The sequence below is a fragment of the Saccopteryx leptura genome, chromosome 1 (assembly GCF_036850995.1).
Source record: "Saccopteryx leptura isolate mSacLep1 chromosome 1, mSacLep1_pri_phased_curated, whole genome shotgun sequence".
Taxonomy (NCBI): Eukaryota; Metazoa; Chordata; class Mammalia; order Chiroptera; family Emballonuridae; genus Saccopteryx; species Saccopteryx leptura.
The window spans coordinates 286,479,887-286,506,033 of record NC_089503.1 but is presented as its reverse complement, the minus strand read 5'-3'; the positions used below and the strand labels follow the sequence as shown (position 1 = coordinate 286,506,033).

At 42.0% G+C, this 26,147-nt stretch overlaps 1 protein-coding gene and 1 pseudogene across 2 annotated transcripts in view; one reads left to right on the top strand and one right to left on the bottom strand.

The window, feature by feature from the left end:
- GRIN2B (glutamate ionotropic receptor NMDA type subunit 2B) overlaps positions 1 to 26,147 on the bottom strand; it is a 442,385-nt gene that overhangs the window by 62,772 nt on the left and 353,466 nt on the right. The window lies entirely within an intron of this gene.
- LOC136403492 (large ribosomal subunit protein mL63-like) lies at positions 23,028 to 24,728 on the top strand (annotated as a pseudogene).

Sequence of the window (26,147 nt, the reverse complement as noted above, 5' to 3'; positions counted from 1 at the left end):
TGGTGTCTTTTATGCACAAATTTTACTTTTACTTTTTTTTCCCTTATGAAGTAAAATATATCTTTTAATATAGAATGCTTGGTTTCTTTTCTAATTTTTAAAAAAATTTATAATTTTATTTAGACAATTAATTTTAATGGGATGACATTGATCAACTAGAGTACATAGATTTAGAGAGAACATCTCAAGATCATTTTGACATTTGGTTATGTTGTATACCCATCATCCAAAGTCCAATTGTCCTCCATCACCTTTTATTTGGTTTTCTATATGCCCCTTTCTTCTCCCCACCCCCCTCTCCTCCCTTCCCCTCCCCCTAGTAACCACTGCACTCTTATCTATGTCCATGAGTCTCAATTTTGTGTTCCACCTATGTATGGAATCATACAGTTCTTAGTTTTTTCTGATTTACTTATTTCACTCAGTATAATGTTATCAAGGTTCAAACATATTGTCATAAATGATCCTATCTCATCATTTCTTATGGCTGAGTAGTATTCCATAGTATATATGTACCACGTTTTCTTTATCCAGTCATCTATTGAAGGGCTTTTTGGTTGTTTCCATGTCTTAACCACTGTGAACAATGCTGCGATGAACATGGGGCTGCATGTGTCTTTATGTACCAGTGTTTTTAAGTTTTGGGGGTATATTCCCAGTAGAGGGATTGCTGGGTCATATGGTAGTTCTACTTTTAATTTTTTGAGGAACCACCATACTTTCTTTCATAGTGGTTGTACTACTTTACATTCCCACCAATAGTGGATGAGGGCTCCTTTTTCTCCACAGCCTCTCCAACGCTTGTTATTACCTGACTTGTGGATACGAGCTAATCTAACAGGTGTGACGTGGTATCTCATTGTAATTTTGATTTGCATTTCTCTAATAGCTGGTGAAGATGAGCATCTTTTCATATGTCTACTGGCCATTTGTATTTCCTCCTGGGAGAAGCGTCTGTCCATGTCCTCTTCCCATTTTTTATTGGATTGTTTACTCGTTGTTGTTAAGTTTTATGAGTTCTTTGTATATTTTGGATATTAGGCCCTTATCTGAGCTGTTGTTTGAAAATATCATCTCCCATTTAGTTGGCTGTTTGTTTTGTTGTCAGTTTCTCTTGCTGTGCAAAAGCTTCTTAGTCTGATGTGGTCCCATTCATTTATCTTTGCCTTCACGTCTCTTGCCTTTGGAGTCAAATTCATAAAATGTTCTTTATGGCCAAAGTCCATGAGTTTAGTACCTATGTCTTCTTCTATGTAATTTATTGTTTCAGATCTTATATTTAGGTCTTTGATCTATTTTGAATTAATTTTGGTACAAGAGGACAAACTGTAGTTGAGTTTCATTCTTTTGCATGTGGCTTTCCAGTTTTCCCAGCACCATTTATTGAAGAGGCTTTTTTCTCTTCATTGTGTGTTTTTGGCTCCTCTATCAAAGATGATTTGATCATATATATGTGGTTTTATTTCTGGGCTCTCTGTTCTGTTCCTTTGGTCTGAGTGTCTATTTCTCTGCCGGTACCATGCTGTTTTGATTATCATGGCTCTATAACATAATTTGAAGTCAGGTATTGTAATGCCCCCAGCTTTTTTTTTTCCCCCCTTTGGATTACTTTGGCTATTCGGGGTTTTTTATGCTTCCATATAAACCTGATAATTTTTTGTTCCATTTCTTTAAAAAACGACATTGGAATTCTTTTTTTTTTTTTTTTTTTTTTTTAATTTTTCTGAAGCTGGAAACAGGGAGAGACAGTCAGACAGACTCCCGCATGCGCCCGACCGGGATCCACCCGGCACGCCCACCAGGGGCGATGCTCTGCCCACCAGGGGGCGATGCTCTGCCCATCCTGGGCGTCGCCATGTTGCGACCAGAGCCACTCTAGCGCCTGAGGCAGAGGCCACAGAGCCATCCCCAGCGCCCGGGCCATCTTTGCTCCAATGGAGCCTTGGCTGCGGGAGGGGAAGAGAGAGACAGAGAGGAAAGCGCGGCGGAGGGGTGGAGAAGCAAATGGGCGCTTCTCCTGTGTGCCCTGGCCAGGAATCGAACCCGGGTCCTCCGCACGCTAGGCCGATGCTCTACAGCTGAGCCAACTGGCCAGGGCCGACATTGGAATTCTGATGGGAATTGCATTAAATTTGTATATTGCTTTGGGTAATATGGCCATTGTGATTATATTTATTCTTCCTATCTAAGAACAAGGAATATTTTTCCATTTCATTGTGTCTTTTTTTATTTCCTTTAACAATGCTTTGTAGTTTTCATTATGTAGGTCTAGAATGCTTGGTTTCCCACCATGCTTCTGCAAAGATCTACCCCACTCTCAGAGTGCTCTTGTTCCCACTTATGCACTGAGCTGTTTCTCCACCATGCGCAACAGATGCGCAGCTCTGCTTCCTGTGTGTACAGTCCCCACCCTGTGCCAGTCCTTCCAAATTTCCCAAATGTTCTGCATGCTTTTCAGTTCTGTCCCAGCCTCATCACTTCCACGATGATGTCCCTGGTCACTGCTAGCAGAGAAGAAGTTCTACTTGTTCTTCTGTAATAATTTGGTGCATCAACTGTTCTCTTTGGCTATCATACTAAATGTTAGCTGTAGTCAGATGTACAAATCCCATCTCTGAATGTCTTTAAGCACTCAAAGGCAGGGACTATCCCTTAGCTGGGTTTGAACAAGGGTGTTCTCAGTAATTATTGACTGATGTCACTGGAAAGAAAAATACATCATACCCTCCATGTGTCCACTAGACAGCTCTGGAATGTTCTTTCAAGAAAAGGCCAGAGGAGGTGCAGTCTGCCTCCCCTCCTGCCTCTTTTCATTCTGTCCCTTCAGCTGTCTGGGTCCCTGCGGCCCTGGACATAACTCCATTTTGTGTGGGTCGCTCTGAGTGCAAGGTGCTGTCTGGTGCACTGAGTAGCTACCAAGGCCACTGGCGCAGCCGGTTGCTCCTTCTCTTAATTATTTGCATACTTGGTGACACTGGAAAATGAATTCTATATTCAAATATGATTCATGACTTCCTTGGCCTATTACTGCTTCAGCACTTATTAAGCTGGGGACTGACCACTCTGAGCACACATGCTGAAGGGAGGCCCATCCACCCATTCTTGCCTGGAGCCTGTGTTGCTCTCCCAGGGACAATAAGACACTGATAGTCATCTCAGGCCTCAGCTGCTATTCCTGGCTGACCCCTGCTTCTCCCAGAGAGCCTCCCATTGCTGCTGCTGGCCATGCCCTCTGAGTAGTCCCTACTCTCCACTTGTTTCTCCCTCCACGTCCCCAGCTCTGCAGGGTGAAGGGATGGGAAAGTGGTGAGCTGGAGGAGACTCTGGTACCGGAATGGAAGGGGCTGACTCCCTCGGCACCGGAGACCCATTGCGGTCATGTCAGATAACACCATGAAGAGAGATTTGATCATCTTAAAGTAACTGGAGCTGTGGTGAGCTAGGTCTTTGGCCAGGTCTGTCACATTGAAGTACGTGCCACTAACTTCCCAAAAGGGAGATATTGGTGTGCGCACAATACAGACAAATAAAACTCATGCTCCCTGAAGAGCCAGAATTTATCTCTGATCTCTTTGCCTCTAAAAGCTCATGTCTTCTCCCAGGCCATGTTGTTAGGAGAATATTTCTGACCTCTTTATTCCTTACCTTACTATGATCTGAGAGAGAAAAGGCTGTGCCTGTCCTCTGGCCTCCCACCCTCACCTTAATGCTTTTCTTCAAGGGTTGGAAACCTCCCAAGCCCCAAGTCCCATCCTGGGACAGAAATACTCAGAGTCCCATTTTGGGATTTAGAGGAGCTCAATTCCTGAGAGCTGAGCTCAACTTTCTTCTCTGAGCTACCTGCTTCCAAAAAGGACACCTCTCCCCAAACACCAAAACTCAGTCCTGAACCGTCTCTTGGGACATGCAGGGTGCAGGCAGAAACCTCTCAAACTTGCTCTGAATCCACTTCTTCTTATATTACAGGGCCATAGACATGTGTGCAACATGCCCAAGGCTTCAGGTTGTTCCGGAACACAGTTCAGCAGGGATGCTGACCAACTGACTAATGGACGTGGGCGGGCCCTAGGGGTGTTATTATAACTTGCTTTGGGGAACTGGGCCACAGGCTTTGGTCACTGACACTGATCATCATCAGGTTACCTTCTCACTACTCTCCACCTTCATCCTCAAATGATAAGTTGTTGGGGTATAGACAAAGTGACCAATATCTGAACATCCTGAATGTGACTTCTTGAATATGAGTGCTGGACTGGCAAGGTCTTCACTGATATTTATGCATGCATGATGAATGTGTGCATGCATGCATATATGTATGCATGTATGTATATGTTCATTCATTCACTCCACTACTTTATTCTAATTTGTCATATTGAATTGCATTGGCTTTAAAGTCTGAAAAGCCTAATTTGAATTCTGGTTGTGGTTGTGTGTGACTCTGGACAAGCTACCTAACCTTTTAAATTCTGTGTTGTAGATGTCTGCTGTTTTTTTCTACCAAACAGCCATCCTCCGTCTGACAGTTCTAATTACTCTCTCTGTCCACCGCCCCTTTCCTCAGCTCAATCTCTCCTTCTTTTGCGAACTGCCCCTCCTCAACTCCAAACCATGGGTCCTGCAAAGCTGTCATTTTATCACAGCTTCCAGTCCATCCCTTGACCCGCCTATAGCAGACTGGTGGAAGGGTGAGGCTCCCAATCTGCTGGGTCAAATTTCTGGAATTTTTAGCCTTATAACTGAAAAGAATGTTAAGTCAGTCTCCTCCCAGTAGCTTAAGCTATAATGTGTAAAATTTAGAGGCTATGGCAGCCATGTTTTGTACCCTATGGAGGAAACTGGCCAGTGGAGAGATGGAAGGATGAAGCTAGTGGCTAAAGAAAATTATATACAAATGAAAGTGAGCAAGGTAAACATGAACATCAAAGTCCTGGTTTGGGGCTATTCCAGAGGCTCAGTTGCATTCCTATTCTGTGTTTTGGTGGGACAATCCAGTATCTTTATAAGAAATTTGCCTTTTGTTTAAGCTAGTTCAAGTTGGGTTTCTGTTCTTTATAATCAAAGCAGTTCTCATAATGCACTCTTTATCTCACCTATAAATGACAATAGATAATAATCATAATTATCTTGGAGTTTTGGTAAAAATTAAATAAAATAATGGACACAAAACACTTTATGAAATGGCCAGAACATGGTGAGCACTGAGTAAACGGCAGTGGTTGTGGTGGACTTTATCATCAACATTCTGTGAATACATCAGGTGCCAAGAAATCACCAGAGATAGGCAGATTCCTAGTCATTTCCATGCCTTCTGCTCTCTTTCTACTCCCCTGTGCCCCTTCACAAATTCTTTCCCAAGATCAAGGCTCATAACCAGAAGGTTCCTGTAAGATCCCTATGTAAGAGTTCCCCATTTCCCAGGTCAAGCAAGTGATTTGAACCCAGACAGTCTGATACCAGAGCCTTTGCTTTTTGCCACTCCTCTTATTGCCTCAAATATTAGATGAGACATAGAAGAACAGTGCCTTGGGCCTCCTAGAGCACTAGAGGTCCTACGGGTCCAGAGCAGCAGGAGAGTGAAAGGCATGAAGTGGAAGCAATGCCACCATCTAGAGGGCACCAAGTCATCGTGGAAGACCCTTGGGAGTGAGAGATGATCATACTGCCCCTCAAACAATGCCTAGTGGACTGTGCTCAGCTCACTCTGCCCTTTGCCTCCTGATGAGTCTTAGCACATCCTTCTCATGATCCTTCTGTATATTTTAAGTGTATACAATATGCTTAAAGACAAGATTATCTACAAAAGTGCAGGAATCTATTTATAAATCTTAAACACACTAGGCTAGCATCTTTCTCCAGTATATCTCAGGACACTAAGAAAAATGTCAACTGTTGCACATTCAGTAAATCAACCAATCCAACAAGCAAAATCAGGTTCCCATGCAAATTTTCAGGAGCTAAAGAAGTGGCCAGGACTAGAGCAGGACCTCATCAGGTTGGATTGTGGAGAGCTGTTTTTAGCACCGTAGGGTGCTCAGGCACAAGGGCCCGGAAAGTAGTAAGAGACATTCTGAAAAAGGAGCATATTGCATAAGTATAATGATGGTGTTTTCCAGACCACAAATCTGAATGTAAACTCTGATGGTTATGAATGTGCTTCAGGGACAACAAAACAGCATAGTTGAAAGCGTGGTCACCCAAAAAATCTGAGGCATAAGGCTGTGGATAGATATGAAAAGAAACAAGGCATAAACACTGAAAAGACACATAAAAATTACTGAGCACAAAGAGAAGAGGTCAAAGTCATTGAAAATACATCATAATTTAAAAAGACTAGACCATAGAGAAAAGAAAAATATCATAAAAGATGTGATGTGTGTCCAAGAAGGTACCTCATAGAATCCATAGAATGGTTTCCTCACACCTCACCAAGGCCCTGCAAAGGAGCACTAAATCCTTATAATAACACTCATTCTGAGACTGCCTGCCTCTACCATCTCTCCTTAGCCTGAAATGGCCAATGTTGTGGACAAGCGTACCTGTTAAGTATGTACAAAATTCTCCTGAACTATCTTATCCCAAACTAAGATTATAAAGTCATTTCTTTTTTTTTCCTGACTGAAATTTACTTCCCCAGCTTTGGAGGGTAGACATGGCAGGAAAGGACCTCACACTGGCTTCCATTCTCAGATATTCTATTTCTCGCCTGGAATTTGAATTGCTACAAACTGGTTTCCCCACCTTCAATCTCATCTTTTTCCAGTCCATTGCCACTTGGATCCAAAAGTGATCTCTTAAAAATACAGATCTGACCCCATTCCAACCCACTCAAAGCTTTTCAGTGCCTTCTCATTCACCTACAGAACAGTATCTAACCTGAAATAGCATACATTATTTCCCCACATTTTTCATTTTCCTTTCTTTCTCCCTCCCTTCTTCCTTCTCTCTCTCTTCTTCCTCAATCCCCATCTCTCTCTCTCTCTCTCTCTCTCTCTCTCTCTCTCCCTTTCTCTTCCTCTGCTTTCTTTTTGTCTTATCTGTCTATGATTCCTAGGCTTTAACTGATAACACACCATGCTGTTTCCTCCCTGAATGCCTTTACTTATCTGGAATTCCCTACTTTAAATCCCTGCTCTCCTGGAGAGAGTTGACACCTATTCAACATTTCAGATTTAGCTCCTGTAGAAGACTCTCCTCACCACACCCTAGGCTCGGTTAAAGAGTTAGGTCTCCTTCTTTGATGCTCCCCAAGTACATTGTTCATATCTCAATCACTGACCTTGCCATAATACACTAGGTTTAATTGCTCATATGTCTGGTCTCCTCCAGTAGACTATGAGTTCCTCAGGGGCAGGGATTGGATATTATTCTTTTGTATCTTCAATGCTTATCATAGAGAATAGTATCAGAGTGAGCATTCAGTACATGTTAGTTAAATTAATGAGCAAACACGATTTCAAGAGGAGAACCTGCTCTTGGCAGATAGTAATAGATAATAAGGATTCTATTAATAATAATAGCTAATATTTATTGAGCATTTATTATGTATAGGAATCATACTAAGGAATGTACATACATTATCAAATTTAATTATCAGAACAGTCTTACAAGGCAGATATTATTTTTATATCCATTGACAGTGGTTATATTAGTGGTACCCAATGAATCATATATCCCAGTATCAAAGGCTTGTGTAATCCCTCTAGTCACTGACTCTGGGTTTGGCCTTGTTTTTCACTCTGATCAACAGGATAGCAAAAAATGTGACATATGTGGAGACTTGATGAATGACTGTAAATAACCTTGGCGTTTTGGAATGCTGCTGAGAACTCTGAAGGAACTTTGGTTACCCTCCTTGAGGATGAGCAAACATGCACCTGAGGCCCAACTGACAGCCAATTACAATAGCAAGACACAGGAGTGAGGCCATTTTGGATTACGCACTCTTGGTTGAGCCACCAAATGACTATAGCAGATGAGTGATCCCATGTGAGACCAACCCAAGAACTACCAGCTTATCCCAACTCACATTGCTGACCCAAAGAATTAGTAACAATATGATAGTGTTTTCAAGCCACTAAGTTTTAAAGTGGTTGCTACATAGCAGAGTTTAACTAAAATATATCCACTTTGGGAAAAGGCTACACATATCAGGCCAAACCAAGAAAGAGGATAAGAAGCAAGAAGACAAACAGAGATAGAATTAAAAGACAATACAGCACAAAGTTATTTTGAGCTCTTTAATATAAATAAATACAGTGCTGACGTAAATCCTTCTTAATTGTAGTACTGTGGAAACAGCGCTAAACAGAGCGGGAGGTTCAGGATTTCAGGCCCGACCCTAACGCTGACAAGCCCTGAGACTGTGACAAATCACTTAACCTCAGAGAATCTGAGTTTCGTTTATCAGCAAAGTGGAAAGATATGTGTGTACATATTTACGTAAGTATGTATGTATATTTTACTACTACTAGTCTCACAGAGCAAATAGGAGAATCAAATGTACATCAATCACATTGTCCAAATGTATTAATGGTACTGATATTAGTTAATAAGTTTGGACTACAACAATTACTAACAACTTATCAATGAGCTAACTAAAGCTGGTGGGATGGTGAGGGAGGATGCTATAGAATGGGAAATCTAGAAGTTACTCTGTCATCATGTTTCCATGTATCAAATAATGTTTCTCTAATAGGTATTTCAACACCTTTGGCCTCAGTGGTATCTTACTTTCTTTTATAAGGTGCTCTTGGGATACTTTATGTAACTCTTTTTCTTCCAGTATTTATAATCTGTTTTTATATCACTGGCTAGAGGTCAGGGGAATACCTGGTCTCAAAACAAGAGTAGTAAGTCAGGAGTGTAAAGACTCTAACCACTAACCAGTCACGGGAACATGTCCCTTAGCCTCGACGAGACTGACTCTCTGCCTATAAATTACAAGGGTACCAACATTTACCAAATTCCTCATGGGGGTTCATGAGTGACAGATGTGATCATGTATATGGAAGCATCTTGAAAATCAAAGTATCTACTCCCTGCACAAAGGCCAGGTGGCATAAGCACCCCTATTCAGCAAAGAATACCTGTTGCTTAGAGGTATTTATTTAGCGGCATTTATCCTGGCGATGTGCCAGATATGGGGCTAAGTAGTAGGTTTTGCAGGGAAAAAATAGGGAGTGACATTTTGAGATGTGAGGGAATTTGCCTGTGGTCACATAATTAATAAATGATTAAATTGGATTCAAATCCTCATCTGCCTCCCTCCCAAGCCTGGGCTTTGCAGACAATGCTGGGCAGCCTCCAAACGGGACCTCTGCAGCCCGTAGGACAGCAGAATTATTGGCCAGGTAGTTTACCATTAAATGGGGTCATCAGCTTGTGGTTAAAGAAACAGATGATGAGAAAAAGTGCTGGAGGAGAAAATGTCTGTTTGCAAACACAGCTTAATTAATTAGCCAACTCAGATGAGGCCGAAGAGGCGGGTTTCCAGATGCCTGACATGGAGAATTAATTAGCAGGAAAAGCGCCTGTCCTCGGCCTGGGAGTCCTCTCCAGACACATGGCAGAATTAAATTATTCAACTTCCTAGTGCCCCTCACCTTCACTAATGCCGTTTTATTGGGGGAAAAACCCCAAACAACAAAAACCTTATTGAGAATGACAACTGAACTGCAAAGGATCCAGCCAACCTAAAGCTCCTTGTGCAGTCCAGAAAGGAAGGCAGAGGAGTTCCAGGGCTTCTCGTTCAAGTTACCAAGGGTCGGAACAAAACTAAAGTGAGGTTAGGTTATACCCTCCTAGCACTTGGACATTACAAATGTGTGCCCACTAAGGTCAGCGGGGTAGAGAACTAAAGCGACCCTCGCGTTCCTGCTGGGCACAGTCGCCACGGTCACCTCCACTTCCTGCCTGGTTGCCGTGGGAGTGCATGGGAATGCCAATGCGTCCACTCCACCACCTTGGTGTTCTAGTTCATTTGGCCTTTCTGTTTGTTTGTTTTTTTTTTTAAAAAAAGGATAATAGAATATTTAGGAAATAGACAAGTCCTTTCATCCAAGTTTTTTGTTAAAAATACAAAGTATGTATGAAATCTATAGGCATCACAACAAAAGAGGGTTGGGCCAGCCTAGAAGAATCTGACTGGGAGCCGGTCTGAAGTGAAATGTGTCCTGCTCCATCCAGCTCTTGTGTGGCTCGGCACCAAAGCCACTGTCCCGGAATAGGTACCTTCTCTGCTTCCACGGTTACCAATTTCTGACGGTTCTAGAAGTGCTCCTACTTTGTTGTTTATGATTTTACCAGTGAGTGTCCACGTCTTCTGCGGTTGCTTGGGACCTGTCCTCCACCTAATTAAGCAGAGGAAGTTAATGAGGTGTGAAGTGACTTTGTGCCACATAGTAACCAGAATACAACGTGCATGGAGAGAAGGAAGTGAAGGGTCAGGGCAAGGGGTCAAGTGAGACTTGAGGGCTGGCTAGTCAGAGGGTGGAGAAACAGACAAGGTGGGATTCCATTGGGGTGGGGTTTGAACACAGACTCCCATTTGGAAGTGAGGCTCGGTGGTTTTCCACCAAGCTCTATCCTAGAATTACCTGTACGGCTACTACAATGCTGACCCCTGGGCCCTGTCCCAGACCAGTTATATTGGAATCTCTAAGCAGGATGTAGTATAAACAACAGAATTAGAGGTATTTATTTGGTGATTCTATGGGCAGCAGGATTGAGGCCCATTCATTTATGGTGACCTCCTCATTTTACTAATGCGGAAATGAGAAAACAGATTTGGAGACACAAAGGACAGAGCATGGGACAGGGTGTTAGGTGACATCTCACTGAACTGCCCTGAGCAAGTCTACTGTTGATTCCCAGCTTCAGCCCGGCTTTACAGGAAAGGGAGACCTCGCTGCCAGGATCCGTCGCCTTGCCAGGCTGTTGCACCTGTGCATGTTTGGAGACTCCTTCATTAATGCAGAGTGAGGCTGGAGGGTTAGACCAGCGTGGCTCGCATTGTGGTTCTCAGACCAGCTGCACCGGCATCACCGGGGAGCTTGTTAGAAATACAAACTCCCAGGCTTCACTCCAGACCTCCTGAATCAGCAGCTGTGGGGGTTGAGCCCAGAAATCGGGGTTTGAACAAGCCTGATGTATGTCCAAGTTTGAGAAACACTGGTTTAGACCCTCATTTTTCAACAGTGGGTTTTCAGAGGCAGGGAGCAGAATGAGAGGTCATGGTAGTAGGAGCTTCATGAAGACACCGGCCCCTGCTCTGACAATGAAGGCTGGCAGGGATTTTTGGTTTTTCGGTTATTTTTGAAGTAATCAAGAACCACAGGGTAAAACCATCTACCATGAGGATGTTAATCTCTATCATGCGTCATCTGCCTGACCTGCAGTTAGCTGGTGGAAATAAAATGCCTTTTGTTCCCTTAAAGAGCACTGATGCCAAACTGATAAGTTCTTGCTTTGAAAAAGTTCCAGGTTTTTTCCCTATGATGGGGGTTTATTCAGTACCCTGCCTGGTATTAACTTAAATATGCCTACCATCAACTCTTGATTATGCCTCAGATAATGAGAAAGATGTATATAAAAGTAAAGATAATCAATATTTTGTTTGCTTGCTGAATATATTCACAACTCATACCCAGTCAGTGACACAAGCACCCACCCCAAATCCACCCCCACCTCTTTCTCATTCTCCCTTGGCTCAGGGCCCTTCTTCGCGCCTAACACACAGCTGTTGACAAGAGGAATGTGCCAAGATGATGGAAGAGTGGGTCACAGCAGATAATCCATTTATGGATAACAAAAAAATGCATGTCACACTTCACCGACCATATCAGTTCTGAGCTGCTACACATACATAAGAGATCCTTCATACTCAAGATGGATTTCAAAGCAAAATGAAAAACCCATATGATTTGGCCATGTTCCTAATTCATGTTTTAACTGACACTAGAATAAAAAGTAGAAATAAATTCTCTGACCAGTAACTACTTATGCATCCTGGGCTGGCCCCTGTGTGAGTCCTATAGGGTGTAGAGAAGGTATTGGAACAGATTCTGCTTTCAAGATGCTTAGAATCAAATGGAGAAATAAAGAAACATACATATTGGAAAACAATTTATAACATCTGGTGCATTAACATGGTAGGTTATCTGTTGTATCAGAGAGTCTGTAAAATGTATAGTAATTCCAACACAATAGAATTTCATTTCTAGTTCATGTATCCACACTGAGGTTGACAGGGTGTCTTCCTCCATGCAGTCACTTGGGGACCCAGGCCCAAGGAGAACCTACTATCATCAACACAAGTCTTTCAAGGTCCCCATGGAAGTGTCTCCATTCCAGCTACTCAGGGACAAAAGGAGCATAGTTGAGCTTGCGTGGAGGGTTTTATGGGCCAGGCCTGGAAGTGACACCCATCACTCCTGCTCACATTGTATTGGCCTGACTATAAGAGAAGCAGGAAAACAGAGTCCAGCTGCATATCTGGGAAGAAGAGCAAACACATTTTGATTAGCAGCTAGTCTCTGCCATACTGGGCGTGGTTGGGAGGGTATGCGCTGCATAGGGCAAGTTAATTGTTTTGTTTCCTTGTTTCCCATTACCATGTATTACTCCTGTAGTCTCTGAAGATCCAACTATCAAATTCAACAGGAGAGGGGCAAAACCTTCCAGTGATGCTCTTTTGGCCCTTTCTGTTCCACCTTTTCAGCCAATAATCACTGCTTAATACCAATTCATGAAAACCACTGTCATGTTGGCACTTACCCAGAAGTGATAGATTTAATTTAGCTGCCTGGACCAAGAGAGAATCCCTTAAGATAGGACACCAACTGCTTTACTTAGCGGGAATACCTGTTACAGGACATGACAAGATGTTAATATTAAAAGGAAGTTTAGAAGAATTCTAGCATGTAGAGGAATGTAGGGAAATTTCTCTTCACACCGACAAGAGCAGGATGGCGAAACAAAGTCAGGAGTACTACAGAGGGACTGCAAATGGGGAGAGGCCCATTTGCATTCTTTCCTCTTTTCTATAGAGAGGGAACTCAAAAGACCCTCTTTCAGAGCTCCCTCTGGTGAAGAATAGTTACCTATCTCATTTCTCCCCTCACTACCCTGCCAGCACTTTCCCAGGCATTTGATGAGTTCAGGGAGGAGCAGAGGAAGACAGAAAAGCATCACACATCTGGACTTACAACCCCCCTGCTGCTTGTCTGCAAAGATAATTTTCTAATTGGAATCAACAGACACTCGTGTGTGTTGGAAACAACAGACCTAAGTAGCAATCAAAAGGTTGAGTGTGAGCACAGAAGGATAAGCAAATATGTAAACCTGGGATCTATAACCGGTTGCCTGCATCTAGCCATTTGCTTGTTTAAAGCAAGACATTCTGCTTCATTTAGGCAGTTAGCAGCCATGAGGCAATGAGTATGTGTTTGAGGTCTCGCACATTATGTTGGAAAAGGTATTTTACACCTCTGGCACTTGTGGCGGGGACATAAACTCAGTAAGAACTTTCATGTACTGATACCTGTAATTAGAATACAGATTTTGTTCTTTGTCCATTCATTTGTTCAACAAATGTTATTATACACCAGCCAGAAGAAAGGCACTTCTCTGGGTGCTGGGGATAGAGATGAACAACCCAGTCCCTCCCCTCTGGAAGTGTACAGTCTCGTGAGAGAGAAGCAAGCAGGTGCATATTTAAATGTCAGCTAAAGAGAGCTGCTATTGAGAAAGTTAAACATGGGGAAATATGGCGTGCAATGGGACTTACTGCAGATGCTCAGGGAAGTTCTCTTTAAAGAGGTGACAGGTAAACAGAGACCTGAAGGGGGAGAGAGTCGTGTGAAGATCTGAAGGAGGAGGATTTCAGACAGAAGTCTCTGCAAAGGAAAAAATGTTGAAATAGGACCTTCTTTGGGGCATGTAAGGAACAGCAAGTCAGCCAGTATGGCTGCAGATGGAATCCATCTGAGAGAAGAGTGGTAGGCACTGAGTCTGGAAAGGGAGGGAGAAGACACACCATATAGTAAGGCTTTGTTTGTGTTTGCTGGAAAGCCATAGCAGGGTTTTGAGCAAACAATTGACACAAACTGTGATGTTTTGAAAGTAGTGCTTGGGCTGCAACATGAAGAGCTGCCTCTGGGGAGCGAGAGCAGATGCAGAAAGCTCGTGTGAGGACGGTGGTGACTTTGTCCATCGTGGTGGCAATAGAGAAAGTACGAATTGGTTAGTTTCAGGATATATTTGGAAGGTAGAGATGACAGAATTTGCTGATGAATTTGATAGTGAGTGGAGAGAGAAAGGGGAGTCAGGGATGACTCTGAGGTTTGGAGCCTGAGTAACTGGGTGAATGGTGGTGCCATCTACTGAGACCCTGTATAGAGCTGTGATTAGACTGTGGCCAATGTGATTGATGCCAGGTAGTCTGAGATTGATGCCCAGATACGCTACGTGTGAGCCATGGGACCTCAGGCAAGTTCTCTCTATCTCAGTTTTATCCTTTGTGAAATGGGGATATTAATAATATCTATCTCATGGAATCATTATGAAGATAAAAGAAGTTAATAAATATAAAGCACTTAGAACAATTAAACTCAGTAAACATTGGCTAAAATGAGAAACAGAAGGTGGAGCAGATCTGCAGAGAAAATCAAGAGCTTGATTTGGATCAGGCTAAGTCTAAACTGCTGATCAGACAGTACAGTAGAAATATCAATAGGCAGATAGTTATTAGTGTCTAAATACAGGTGAGAGTTCCAGAATAGAGATAAAATTTTGGGAGATATCCACAAATAGAAGATTTTGCATGTAAAGGAACTGGATAGCATAATCTCACCTTTATTGAGCAAATACAGACAATGAGCAAGAAATGAATGTGTTCTGAAAGCTCATTCTGAGCGGGGTGGCGGAGTATGGTAGGAGGAGCTAACCTAGACTTGAGGGACAGGGAAGGCTTCCTTGAGCAATTGATGTTTCAGGTGAAACCTGGAGGAGAATTTCCATTCATAATTACGCTTGCTGTTCCTCTTCGTATATTTTTCATGATATCACTCATGGCCTATATTGAGCAGATTAAAAAACATGACTATGGAAAAGGACAATGAGAAATTAATTGTATACTATGTACATTTCCTTAAGAAAAACATCAGTTGGTCTTCTTACCAGAGATGTTCTGTCTTCAGTAAAGTTTTGGTATCTACCAGTGAAAGGAAATGCCGGAATTTCCATACATTTTGCATTTTCAGAATGCAAAGAAAGAATTCATGGCTTAGTCAACATTTTTTAAAATGATAACAATAATCATGACACAGGGTCTTACCTAAGCTAACAAATCATTATCCTTCATAACTCAAGTGTAAACAGTATCCTGATGAAACGGTTTACTAGTTTTCCTCTAATGTCTATTAGGACATTAGACCTGTGATATACACACAGAAGCTCTATATATTAAAATGTCTATTCATACAGTCCACCGAATATTTTGACAGTCTTTTCTCTTTCCTTATGTATACAGCTTTGTGTACCAAATAAGTAAAGTTCATGCTATATCGGTAAATTTTCTCAGTAACTGAAACAGAGCTTCGCTAAGAGTCAAGGCCAAAATGACGTCACTGACCTGTAAATAAGCATGCAGGTCTGACTGACAAAGGGAATCTAAAAGACCCAAGATTAAATTTCTCATTGAAGTGGAAAGAAAGGTTTCTACTCTTCAGAAAGACCTGCTGTCATTTTTTTACTGTCCCAGATGGTGAAAATCATGCACTTCTTGACCCGAGCCAAAGATAATATAAAAGAAAACAAAAAGACAAACAAGATTTTCTCAAAGAAGCTGAGCAAAAGCTCATTTCCACTGGCTTTTAACACAGAAGATCTAATTCCCAGATGAGGACATCTCCCCTGACCTTGTTTTCTACATTATGGTATACAAGGTAACTAAAAAATCCTCCCAAGAGACTAGAGTCCAAGGCATTCCATAATACCTGGATATGACAATAATCTACTTAAAGGACTTTGACAATTTTTTTTCTTTTTGCAAGGAGTAAACCCATGCCAAGATATGTCCATAAGCATGCTTAAGTACACGCTGAATGACGTGAAAGGGCAAGTACATGCAGACAGCTGGAGCTTATTGGCAGAGGCAATCACTGGGCACCAACCACTGATCTGGGGAAAAGTCATGCCTTCTTTCTAAGGAGAGTCAGAACTGGAGTTCACAGTTTTCAATTTGGCTCTTGGTCAAAAGCACAAGAAAGGGTCCTTTTAATTTGCAAGTTAAGCACATCTCCAGAGTGTAGAGCTCCATCTCCGTTTATGTGAGGGCACTTGAACTCTCATTTCAAAATAGTCTGTCTTAATAATATAAGTATCAGAGCACAGATGTCAGCCTTTAACACTGAAGGACCACTTGGCAAATGTGGAGGGAGGGATCTGTTAGCAAGTCGTAACACTCTGAAAACTGTGTTTGCCTAGTAACCTTAGTACAATAAGCCCCGTCCTACCCCTGTCAGTAAATTGGAAATGAACCTGAATTTTCTGGACATGGGACATTACCCCTCTTCTTACCCCATTACCCTACTCTTGGCTCCTGCCCATGGTGAAGATGAGACATTCTCTTCACCTTTATTGTACCTCATGGGAAGGAAAAAGGATAAGAAAGAAAACCCTTATGAAATACCTCCCATCTTTCAAGCCCTGAGGAAGGTCAACATACGCTGTGAGATAAACGATATTTTCTCCATTACAACGATTTTCAGAAATATTGAGTAACGTGCCCAAGGTCGTTGAGACAATAAGCTGCAGTGTCAAGATTGAAACCCAGTTGTCTTCTTAAAGCCACGTGCTTTCCAGGGAAGACAGTCTATTTCTGGCCATGCCTATCCTACTAATGTTCTCGGCAGAATTTCAGTGCTTTTTGAGTCACACACTGAATCAAAGTGAGTAGACCCCAGTGCTGGCTGATGCCTTGGAGAGATCAAGATAAACAGGTTCCTCAGTGGAAGAGGCAGAAAAAGCTGTCAGTCACAGTGTTCAGACATTGAGGAGGTCTGTTCTACCAGTAAATTCTGTTGTTTTCAGCAGTCAGCGTTGACAGCTTTTTCATATCTGAAGATCATAATAGATCACTTCTCAATGTTCAACCTCCCATTTTCTTTATAAAGATCCATGTATGCTCCATTTACTGCCCTTTTAATCATTTTCTTGTTTTCTAATCGACACTCACTAGGTTCTCCTTAACTTCTGAGAATTCTGCAATTGTCAAGGAGACCACGCACTCCAGAAAGATTGGAAAAGTACAGTATGTCTTGGAAGAAAGATGTCTCGATCGACACTTGGAACGCTCTTTTCAGGAGCATGGTCCGTCCTCTGCTGGGATGCCTTTCCTTCAGTGTGCTGCAGCCTCTCATTTCCTGTGTCTTTCCTATTGCTTCCTGCCATTGTTCCTTCCTTTCTTTCCTTTTATCCTGCCTCTACTCATGTTCTCTTTTCATCTTTCCCTTTTACTTCTTAAATTTTTCAGGTACTTTTCTTCATACTCCCCATCTCTTATTCCCACCTTCTCTTTCTCTTTTATATTTTTAGACTCAAATTACTTGAGTTGAAGTCACATACACCTGGTTCAAATGCTAGTTTTTCCATTGAGTGTGCCCCAGATGAGTAACTATCCTGCCCATTCCCGCAGTCTTCCCATTTGTAATTTATAGATATCAACTGTACTTGTGTTGTATAAGTACCGCGCGCTAACCGATTGCGCCACTGGAGCTCCTGTACTTGTGTTTAGGAGTGAATATTACATGAGATGACCTGTGTAATTCAGTTCAGGACTTTACACAGAAGTAGAACATAAAAAATTCCTAGGTAAAGCCCCTAATTCTGCCCTGTCTCTTGTCCTGCTGTTGTTAATCTGCCTTCTCCCTGTTACTCCCCACAGCTGTGTGTCTGGTCCCGGCTTGGAATCCAGTTCACGCACACTCACTATGCTATGGTGTTTGAATGAACTCTCCTCATGGTCCATGCTCCTCTTTCTACCTTTATGTGGGAATAATTAGACTTTACAGCATTTTGGATATAGTCAAAATGTTCAAGCATCTCAGTGACATGCTGATTTTAAAGAATGGTGATGACAGCAATATTAAATACTTCTGGACCATTCTGAATTATCTATTAAGAATGAAGAGCTTAGGACCAAGAAGTGGCCAGGTTGCCCTGTAGCTGCAGGAACCAAATATGTCCCAAGAAGGAGCCAATCTGGTAGCGAAGGCCCACACTTGTTTCCTACCCAGACAGCCAGAGGTAATAAAGTTTGTTTTCATTGGAAGTTTTAAAAATTAGTAAGCAGTATTAACTACTTTATTTTATACCACATTACTTTTTGGTGGACATAATTCTATTGTAAAAAAATCATTTAGGAGGTAAACCTTCTACAAAAACTTCAGTAGTTCTTACCATAAAACTTAGAACCCCTAATATACAGACTGACTTGCACTGTTGCAAATGGCACCCTCTGCTATGCAATGGCCTCATGTTTACTTTGAAGTCCACTGTAACCTACATATCTTTTGGTAGTTCTCAGGCTGACCTGCCATTTCTGTGTCTCAGACTTTTCTTGTCTTTATTTCCTCTGAGTTCTTGACTTCCTTTTGCCCTTGTCTTTACTGAACTTCAACCTGTTAGTTTCTGATTACTTGTCCAATTTGTTGAAGTCATTTCCAATTCTAATTGCATCTCCCAAGGCTTTCGCCTTCCCTTTAAATTCAGTCCTGTCTGTGAACTTAATGAGTCGGCTGTTGCAACATCCTAGTCATTGATGACATTCTTAACTGAGGTGGATGCAGGCCTGAGCCCAGTGCACCACCATTTTATGTTTACTTGTCGAAAGAAATGTATGTGCAGGTGCTTGAACAAAGTCCAATTAGAAAATATACTGGGTGGGGCAAATTCAGGTTTATAGTTATGAGTACATGAAACAGTCTATTCTTCCATGATTATTTATTGTATTATTTTCCATATGAACAACTGAAAACCTACTTTTCCCCCACCCTGTATGTCTCTCTCTTCAGAATCTGGAATCATCCAGGTAGAATTTGTGACATTATTAGAAATTCAAGGTTGTAGTTACATATAAATGAAATTAAATAACCAGTCATTGCTCAAATTTGTGACATTCCTTTTTTTTTATTTTTAAATCTTACTATTTAGAATGCAAAAGTCAGCACCTTTTTTCACCTTTCTTCCCTGGGAATCACTCATATGCACAGTATGCCCCACTGAGGGGTCACTGGGTGGGGAGGGCAAGGCTCTGGCTTTTAGTTCCATCTCTGCCATTCAGTGCATGACCTTGGGTGAGTCACCTAACCTCTATGAGCTGAGGCCTCATCCTCACCAGTAAATGAGGGACTCTGATCAGATGACCACAAATGTGCCTTCCAGATCTGAGAGGCTGTGATTCTCTCTTGATTAAGAACCTAATTATTCTCAGTAGCAAATTACTACATGCATTCTTTGATTATAAGCTTTTCCCATGACACTCATATATAATATTATAGCTTAGAATACATTTAAGAAGGAAGGGTTAGACTAGCTCTGCACATTTGTCTAGCATTTATAAGCCCAAAATGCACATTTATTTGTTTATGTATTCCTTCTCTATGTATTCTCACATATTTGAATGCTAGCTATGTGCAAGGTTCTCTGATATATGTCATTTCTTTGTGATATAACTAATAACCAATATTCTATTTCAGAATCCTCACTTGAAAAATAAGAAAACTGAGGCCCAGACCAGTTTAGTAGCTTCCCAGGGTCACAGAGATTGTTTGTGGCAGATTTAGAACTTGAACTTGGGTTTCCGGGCATAGAGTTCTGAGTTCTTTCTATATGAAATGCTCTCCTGGCCACCAAACGCAGTATAGCATGTGCTGTAAAAGAAAACACTATCAATTATATTAACAATAAAGTAAAATGCCTCATCACAAAATGAAGGACTATTTCTTTTTTCCAAAATAAAGGACCATCAACTCTGCCCCTGGAGACAAAAATAATTCTAAATTTTCTTACACTGGGAATGTATAATTAATTTTTCTTTAAGAAATATAAAAAAGGCTATTTTCTAAAGTTACTTGGCTCTAAGTCTGGAAATAATCATAATTATTGGTACTAATTAAAAGTCTAATTTTTGGTACTAATTTCTTCACAAAATAAACAATCCCCCCTCCCCAATCAGGCTTTAATTTTTCATTTTTTTTTCCCCACTTGATACTGGATTAGGTCTCCAGGTAGGAGGAATGATGTCAACAGCCACTTTCCTTGACCTTCCTTAACATTTCTACCTTCCAATTCACTAATTTCTCTGACTTATCCGAGTTTTCCTATAAGGCAAGTGCTACACAAATAAATGCTTAAACAGCAGGAAAGAAATGGGGAGGGAATCTGAAGACCTAGTTGAAGAATTAGAGGAAGAGTAAAAGGAAAGACATAAATTTGAAACAAATGATTAGAAGGAACTCAAAAGCATCGTTTCCTTTCAGAAATGTGTTTAACAAATTAAGAAGCTGAAAGCATTCCCCCACCCTTTTAACCACCAAGACAGTGCTCCCTAATAAACAAGGAGCAGTTTGCAATAGCTGCTACCCAAAACAAAAATCAGGAACCCGATACAGCAGCAAATCAGAGCAGGTTGATGATCAGAAGTTCCTCTCCCTAAAATTACAAAAAAAGGATCCAAAGAAATATGTGTAAGTTTCTAAGGACATGCTTATGAACAGAACCATCTGCCTTTTCCTTGCTGAGTTCTCTCTTAATTATGCATTTTTTTCTCCTCCAACTCTAGCCATTATTTTTGCCTCCTCTTCTTTTATATTCTCAGAACACCTGCCTCAGCGTGTCTTCCAGACAGGGAGAAAGGAACTGATATATTTTTTTATATGTTTCACATAGATGATCTGATGTAACCCTCACCATAACTGAATGTGGTAGGCATTATTATGGTGAATGTGCCCTAAGGTGACCCCCCACTGAGTTACTGTTACCTTGTATAATCTCCTCCCTTGTGGCTTGCTTCTAGCCAACAGAATATGGCAAAGATATCAGGATGCCACTCACTTGACTAGGTTATGCTAATAGCAAAAGTGATGTGATTATCACTCTCATGATTCTGTTATTTCATAATGTTTCTTAAAATATTGGAGGGCAGGATTCTCTTAATGGCCTTGAAGAAGCAAATAGCCATGTTGTCCACTACATATGGAAAGGGCCACATGGCCAGGCGCTCAGTGCAGCCTCTACAAGCTAAGGGTAGCCTCTAGCCAATACCTGGTAACAATTCAGTCAAATAGCCAAAAGCAAGTGAGTTCTGCCAACAAAGCAGAATAAGCTTGGAAGTGAAGCCTTCCTCATCCACACCTCTAGATGAGAACACAGCATGGCCAACCCTTCAATGGCAACCTTGTAGGACCTGAACTCCTGACCCCCAGAAACTGTGAGATAATAAATGTGCACCATTAAAGTCAACAGAGTTGTGGGAATTTGTTATAGCAGCAATAGAAAATGAATACAATTGTTATCTCCAGTTCATGAAAGAGGAAGGCAGGATTTGGAAAACTAAGCGTGCAAGTGTTAGAGAACTTAAGTGACTCTGTTTAAGGTCCCAATAACCAGTAAGCGATAGGACTTACATTTAAACTTAGATCTCTTTTAAGCTCAAAGATCAAATGCTCTCCAATACGCCATGTTGTCTTTCCACACTGCCCTTCTTATCACCTGACATATCGATGAGATATTACCAGGTATGGGTTACAACAGGGGTCCCCAAACTTTTTACACAGGGGGCCAGTTCACTGTCCCTTAGACCATTGGAGGGCCGGACTATAAAAAAAACTATGAACAAATCCCTATGCACACTGCACATACCTTATTTTAAAGTAAAAAAACAAAACGGGAACAAATACAATATTTAAAATAAAGAACAAGTAAATTTAAATCAACAAACTGACCAGTATTTCAATGGGAACTAAGCTCCTCTCACTGACCACCAACGAAAGAGGTATCCCTTCCAGAAGTGCAGCGGGGGCCGGATAAATGGCCTCAGGGGGCCACATGCGCCCGTAGGCCATAGTTTGGAGACCCCTGGGTTACAATATGAACCCATACCATACTTCTGGCAGCTATGAACTTATAATGTATGTGGTCTTGAAGTTAAAACTTAAACAACTGAAGGCATGTGTTCCTCACCCCATTCCCCTTCCCTGAAGATCTTGTTGAAGAAGGCTGCCCGCTCCTTGCCCTGAAAGGGAGGAGGGAGGATATAAACCAGGCAGAGGGGAAGGGAGGCAGCTGCCTGACGAGCACTGGAAAGAGGTCCTCACCCACTCAAAAGGAAAATTAAATGAATGTTCTCTGAAAAGGAACTGCACCACCTAGGAAAAAAATCTGAGGATACAATAATAAGTCTCCCACCAGGAGCACCCAGAGGCAGAGGCCTGGAACTGATGAATAAGGTTCCAGCTTTGGGCTGACGCTGGGCGACAGTGAGTCCTGCGGCTCTGCTTCAATGTAACTGCTTTGGGTTGGATGTAAGAACGCTGGCGGCGGGCTGATTTGGAGTTGTAAAGCCAAGGAGCATTGGCTTAGAGATCTCAGGGGCTGTTTGTTTGATGTGGATTATAAAGGCTGAAATTTCATTGTTTAGGCTTGCCTGGGCCTGTCTGCTGTTGGTTGGGCAGAGTTAGACTGTTGTTTTATATGCGCCTCAGTTAAATTACCGGAACAGTAATAAACTAGGCGTATCAAAATTTTGGTTTGCCAAATTACATGGGAGAATATATAGGAAGTAGTACAAACCTTAGCTCTATCTAATTCATCATAACTCTCAATTTCTAAAGCCCAGCTTCAGAAAGAATTCAACAAACAGTCAAGAACCTATTCCATGCTGGGCCCAGGGCTGAGAGCTGGGAGGAAAACGGCTGAGACATGGGCCTCAGCCTTCCAGAGTCCACAATCCTGTAAGACAGAGAAGCATGTGCGTCAACATCCAAACAGCCCCCAGACATCTGGAGAAGGCCAGGCAGCAGGTATGATAGGCCTCAGAGAAAGACTGTCATTGGCTATAAGGATTCCTAGAATTTCAAATCCCCACCCACTGCCACAAAGAAAACAGGTTCTCCTTTGATCAAAGACCTATTGCAGTCCCCTCCCATAATAACAGGCAGAGTCTAGTTGAAAAGGGCAGGAAATCCATGAACACATTCAACTTTATCATCTTCCCCTTTCAAGTACAAGGCACGCAGAGACAGTGTGAAATGAGGACTTCAGAATATAGATAACAAATCCTGCCCAGGAGGATCCTGTGATCTAGTTAAGGAAAACTAAATTACATGCTAAATTAAATACCTAAGAGGCATAGGAGATGTAGGAGCCTTCTTGTTGCATCTCCTTTACCGTCCAGTGTCTCCTTTAACTTATTAGGATATTGGTTTTAACATTTATACCTTGTGTGGTTGAAACTGCAACAGAGGGAAGGAACAGGGAAAGGGATAAGAAGGAATAACCTGGGGGAAATAGCACAGTACTAAGAACTACTAGCTTTAATTGAACACTGGTTTGAATATGAGTTTTGCCACTATTTTTTTGTGTATGATCTTAGGCAAGATCCCTACTGTCTCAGAGCTCAGTTTCCTCGTTTGGGCCTTGCCAGAAGTTTGTTAGAAACCAGCAAGATAATATGCAAAGCATATATGTGGTCTGCAGATAGTGAACACACAAAGGTTATTTTTTGAAGGAAGGAATAAGGCAGAAAGGCAGGAGAAGATAGAAAACAAGGAGGAGCGCTGGCTTTGCCTCAGCTCTCTTATTTTCCTCAATTATTTCAAGGCTTCCCTCTAAAACTTCTCTTAGTGACCTTCTTCTTCCTCTTTTAACAATAGACCAGCTAGTGCTGATTGCTCACGGTTATAGCGGCAGTTCCATAGGATTATAGATGCTTAGTGTGTGTGTGGGTGGGTGAGGGGGGAGAGACACAAAACACCCTCCCCCCAGAAAACCATGGTGAAATATTTAGAGAAATGCTACAGAAAAATTAACAATTTTTTGTACTATAAGAATTTTTAGGGGAGCTCGCTGTTCCTGACCGCGCTCCTGCACCATAACCGCATCCCCGGCCAGCAGTGGATCGGAAAGCCCTGGCGGCCACGCACCGTGTCCTTCCACGTGAAGCAGAATGTGCTCCGCCGCCTGGAGACGAGACCGGGCGGAGAACCACTACTGGCTGAACGCGCCCTTCCGCAGCGCCGCGCAGGAGTTCGGGCACGCTGCCTTCCAGGCCATCAGGGCGGCTGCTCAGACCAAGTTTCCGCCGCACGGGCAACTGGCCGACCAGCTCAGCCACCTCAATGTCACCAAGAAGTGGTCCTAGCCCACCTGTCGCCCTCGTTTCTAGTGCATGGCGTCGGGTCCAGTTCCTCTGTCAGTCGTGTTTGTCAGCTCGCCCGGGTAGTGCAATGCAAGATGTATATGGGATTGACACGGCGACAGAGCTGCAAATTACGGTCTATGAGACTGACGCCTGGTGGGGTTTTAGTTTGCTTACCTTCTCTCAAAAATAATTGCTGCGGCTAAAGGAAAACATCCGTTTTGTCAGCCAAACATGACTAAAAATAGCATTTTTTCCCTGGGGTTTGCTAACAACAGTGGATATTTAAATGTAAAGTAAAATGTGTTTTTATCAGAAAAAGAATTTTTAGATCTTTCTGCCATCTTTCTGTACCACAATAATGGTGCACATGGATATCCTGACTGATGCTCTCAGGAGTATCAACAATGCCAAAAAGAGAGGCAAACTCCAGGTTTTTATCAGGTTATGCTCAAAAGTCATCATCCAGCTTCTAATTGTGATGATGAAGTATGGCTATATTGGAGAATTCGAAATCACTGATGTCCACAGAACTGGCAAAATTGTTATGAACTTCAAAGGCAAGTTAAACAATGTGGAGTAATCAGCCTCAGATTTGATGTGCAACTTAAGATCTACAAAAATGGCAGAAAAACCTGCTTCTATCCCATCAGCTTGATTTCATTGTATTGACAACCTCAGTGGCATCATGGACCAAGAAGAATCAAGACAAAAACACACATGAGGGAAAATCCTGGCATTCTTTTACCAGGGATGTAATACATACATGCAAATAGAATAACTCAGTTGACAAAAACTAAAAAACAATTTTTGACTACATTTTTCTAATATGTATTCTAACTCTTCCAGATGATAATATAGTAGATAACATCTTACAAGTTAACTTGACAGAAACCAGTTTTTCATAGTGGATCACGTGGGGGTAGGGTTCCCCAGCAAAACCTCTTGAAGAACACTGATGCATATCAAGATAGCATACCAATGGGCACCAATCTGTCTGTCTGAGGGACAAAGTCCCCAGAAGAGGCTGTGGGGAAAATAACCTGGAAGAAGAACCCCACCTTCCCCATCAGCTAAGCTGCACTAATCATTCCAACCCCTCTAGCCCTCTTTTTTCTCATTTGTAAAATAAAAGGTTGAAGATACATATTATAAGTGCCCTTCTAGCTCTAATAGTTTAACATTTCCATGTTAGCATGAACTACATAATTCAGGTTTCAAAAATTGTACACATTACTATGTTTCTTCTTAGCTAACCAGCAACTCACTCCAGCAAAGCCTTCATGGTGTTCACTGAGCACCCACCACAAGCTGTGCTCTGTGACAGATGCTCACACTACTCTGGGGTCTTTCAGTTGGTTTTTAATCTAAGGACTCTCCTTATAAACAAAATAGGAATGGAAAGAAGTCACTTTGGACTGGTGGTCAACCTTGGGCACCCACTCCTTCCACTCCTCTGCGTGGAAACTCTCCTATTCAAGTATGTTGCTCATCTTCTCGTTACGCTTCATGCACATGTTTTCCTCCTTTTTTCACTTATTATCCTGCCTGTAATCCTCTTCCCCTCCTTCGACATAAATTCTGTTCTTTCTTGAGGACATCAGTCAGTTCACAAGAAGTCTCCCCTGACCCCACAGGAGGGACCCTCTCTTTCTCTCACTTAAAATTCAACAGACCCTAATGTGTACACTTTTCCTAAAATGACAGAAAATTCTCTTTACATGAATAT